The sequence below is a fragment of a genome, unplaced genomic scaffold (genome assembly GCF_019419815.1).
Source record: "Pyrus x bretschneideri cultivar Hongxiangsu unplaced genomic scaffold, Pyrus_bretschneideri_v1 Contig35, whole genome shotgun sequence".
Taxonomy (NCBI): Eukaryota; Viridiplantae; Streptophyta; class Magnoliopsida; order Rosales; family Rosaceae; genus Pyrus; species Pyrus x bretschneideri.
In genome coordinates, this window is record NW_025999668.1 from 3,268,083 (window position 1) to 3,272,129 (window position 4,047).

A 4,047-nucleotide genomic window follows, 5' to 3' on the forward strand; every position below is an offset into this window, starting at 1 on the left:
AAAAAACCTTACGAGCTACAGGGTCCCCACTTTTGACGTTCTCAAAAAATAAATGTGTAAGTGTAACCAGGACGCCTTGGCGGAGCTGACGGACCATTAACAGACTGCTGATTTATATTTTTCGTCAAAGGACACCGTTACAGACTGATGACAGTGCCACAATTTCCCCCAAAGTGACCCGACCCCCTCTCCCTGTTAAACCCTTACGTTTCAATCTCCACGTTCGTCACTTAACCTCAAACGCCGTCGTCTCGTCTCTCTCAATCCATCTCACTAACCTAATGGGCGTTTCCGACAACTTCCCGCTGCTCGGCCGCTCCTCTCACCTCCCAGCTCCAACGCGCCCCGGGCGACACCATCGGACTCCGCCGCCGCTGCCAACAACTGCAATTTCTTCCCTCCCACCCTTCCCCGACGACATTGATCGGAGTCCGAACCCGACCCGAAACTCCAACACTAAACGGAGCTCTTACTACAATAAAAGATTCAAATCTTCCTCCGCTAACCCTAACCCTAACCCTACCACCAGCACCACCGAAGCCGAGTCGTCCAGCGGGCCCGAAACGGCATCGCAGCGAGGTGACTATCGGAAGGACCGCGAGGAGTGGAGCGACACTGCCATCGGGTGCCTTCTAGAAGCTTACACCGAGAAATTCAACCAGCTGAACAGGGGAAACCTGCGGGGGAGGGACTGGGAGGAGGTGGCGGAGATGCTCAGCGAGCGGTGTGGGACCGGCGGTGCCAATAAGTAGGCCTACAAGACGGTAGAGCAGTGTAAGAATAAGATTGACAATTTGAAGAAAAGGTACAAGGTGGAGCTGCAGAGGATTACTAGTAGTGGGATGGGTGCCAGTCACTGGCATTGGTTTAAGAAGCTTGAGGTCATTTTAGGGAGTTCCGTTGCTGCGAAAGGTGGTGGTGGTTCGGACGAGGAGCGCAGCGTGGGCAGAGCCGGTGGTAATGTGGCTAAGCAACTGAAGAGGTATTGTAAATTGTAGTAATAATATGGTTCAAGTTTTGTGGTTGAATCCAGAAACTTTGCTCTGCTAGGTTTTTAATTTTGGATGAACCATGAGACGTGAAATATACGAAACTGGTGGTAACTTGTTTCTCTAGTTAGTGTTTGCTTCTGTTTCATGTCATGAATCGGATGTCATTTGTGCCATTGGACTTGTTAAAACAGTGCGCCCCGCCGGAATTAAAGTCAGGGGCATTGGTTTCCATGCTTTCGGTATTGTTACTGGTTGTATATAATGGTGGAACTACTTTATAGGTGTTTGTGCTCACATGAGTAAAATGACATGTCGCGCGTGCTCGGTTATATGATTATTGGTTTTCTTTTCACCAAACAAAACATCTCATGGAGCGGCAGATATTTCTGTTGGCAGATACCACGCAAGGCAGCGCTGCTTTTGGAAACAACCTGAAAGCCAAGTCGATGCCAAATCTAAATGCGAAGAGTAATGCTTAAAATTAGTGGTGCTGCATTAGCTGGGGACTGCCAGAGTATCGACCCCAAGGTGCGAGTTTTAGCTAATACGCTACTGAGTTTTATAATGTTAGATTATTTGTGCTGAATAAATGAGCTGACCTGCTTCTCTCTGTAATTAGGTAGCAATGCAGATTGCTGGGGAAGTGGCAAGAGCTTGCCACCTTGGAGTGGAGGTATTTCCTGAACGTGTATTTCTTTTTTACCAATGGTTCTGCTTCCAGTACTTTGTAATGTTTTGGTTTGTGTCATAACTTAGTGTTTTGTATTCTATCCTTTCTAAAGGTAGCAATCGTTGTTGGAGGCCGTAATGTCTTTTGTGGAGAGACATGGGTGTCTTCTACTGGATTGGATAGGTCTACAGCATACCATATTGGGTAATGTCCAAATTTTTTTTCTTTGTGTGGTCTACTTCTGTTCAATTATAATGCTTGAATATCATCTTCATTATGTTCCAATGGTCAATAAGCAACAACATCAAATTTCTAGTTTTGATGGTGTCGTAATGGTTTAGTTATTACTTTTATTTCCAAATTTTATTCTGTCAACTTGGTCAGTAGTCAAATACAATGTTACATAATCAAAACTAGGTTGGGGTACTTAAAGGGAGCCGCGCTTTTGATTCAAGCGTGTTGTTTAGTGGCCTCTGTGGATCTTTAGGCTTGGTTGTAAAATTGCTGGGTTTGCTAGGTTTCACATATGCTGGCTGTCTGCAGAAGTTTTGCAGGGGTCGCTAATATCTATTGGTCTGAATCCTCTGTATACTTCAGTCCAGAAAAATAAAATCCCTTCTTTGCTTCCATCTTTGCAGTTATATCTCAACTTCTTCTACAAATAAATAAGTCAACGTACTTATAAAATCTGAATTGGTAAATGCATGCTGTTTCTCTAACGTTGATTTCTCATCAGTATGATGGCAACAGTTATGATTCTGTAATACTTCAATCAGCTTTAGAGAAGGTGGGTCTTCAGGCACGTGTTCAAACATCATTAACAATCCCAGAGGTTTCTGAGCCATATAACAGGCTTCGAGCCATACGACATCTTGAGAAAGGAAGAGTTGTTATATTTGGTGGTACTGGTGCCGGCACTGGAAATTATCTATTCACAACTGATACTGCAACAGCCTTGCGAGCATCTGAGAGTAGGAGTCTACCCTGCCCCCTATGTATTTCTTTTGTATTCTACTTATTTTATTTTTCTCTATGCTTTTTTTTCCTTTATTTTTCTATTTCATCTATCAACCTATATAATATATATATATATATATATATTAATATAATATTATATAATTATTTTATTCTGGTGTCAGTTAATGCAGAGGCAGTCGTCAAGGGCACAAACTTGAATGGCATATATGACTCTCATCCTGGTAGCAACAGTGCTAGTGTTGATATAATTTGCTATAGGGAGGTTGTTCCTAGCAGTAATACCTCCATGGATGCCATGGCATTAACATATTGCGAAGAGAATCCAACCCAAATACCTTGAGCTGTTTCTTTGGGTGTCGGGGCGAAAGTCTTCCTTGGGCGGTTGCTGAATATTTTCTTGATAACGTTTTCGACTGGTGCGTTGAAAAAGTCTTAAGTATATGCGGCCCACCAGTCAATAAAGGTGGCAGTGTTGAGAGTCTTAAGGACGTTCGGCCGTAGGCAGAATTTCTTGCACCTTTCATGAAATTCTTGCTTGGCCTCCTGGCATTCTCTTTCAGAATAACCAGAAAGGTGTCATTGGCTCAAGAGAGAACAGAAGGTTAATAGAGGCAGTGGAAAGCCTTAAAGGTAACCAAGTTGCCACGCAGTGAAATGGGGTTCGTAGATTTCCCAACTTTCACGCTTGGCATTGCAGCCGAAAGGAAGATCGCGCGTTAATACGGATGACCTTCTAGCTTTTTCGAAAGTCAGCATCTTCGGCTTCATTCCATTCCGAGGATGAGAGCTTGATAGAAAGGGGTATTCTTGATGACGGCAGATCAAAAACTAGTTACGAGAAAGGTCTTCTAGGCTGAAAAAGTATTTAAAAACTTCTTTGGCCAAGTGAGGAAAAGTGAGTCTAGAGCCCAATTGAAGACCTAACGCTTCAGTGGGTATGAAATTGGGGACTTATGGCCTGAGGGTGGCAAAATAGACTTGCAGCCAGAGTTGAAGAACCCATAGTGGGCCAGTCTGGTGTGGGTCAATCTTGTTGACCGTCGTCTCGACTAAGCAACGTGTAAGCTGGGCAATAATAGCCGAGTTAAGAGCCAGGACATGACCACTTGCTAATGCTTCAGCGATCGGCATGTTCTCGACCAAACATTTATTTGACTTGGTACAACAAATAAATTTGTTGTACCAATAAAAGAGGAAGGCTTCGTGTTCTCCCTTCCTGAGGTTTTCTTCCCCTCGGCCAGCGAAATGTTGAATGAGGGTGTTCTAGTTGAAGAAGTTCTTGTGCAGCTTCTTAACTTCTTCTTTCAGGGGCTCTTGATTTTTCTTTCTCAGCGATTCGACAGCGTGTTCGTTGAAGAGCATCTTAAGGTCGAGGTTGGATGGGCACCCAGAAAGGGAGACGTCAAT

The 4,047-nt window shown here is 43.9% G+C and overlaps 1 pseudogene; it reads left to right on the plus strand.

Annotated features, from left to right (window-relative positions):
- Nucleotides 1-281: 281 nt before the first annotated feature.
- LOC125480689 lies at nt 282-2,995 on the plus strand (annotated as a pseudogene).
- The last annotated feature ends 1,052 nt before the right edge of the window (nt 2,996-4,047 follow it).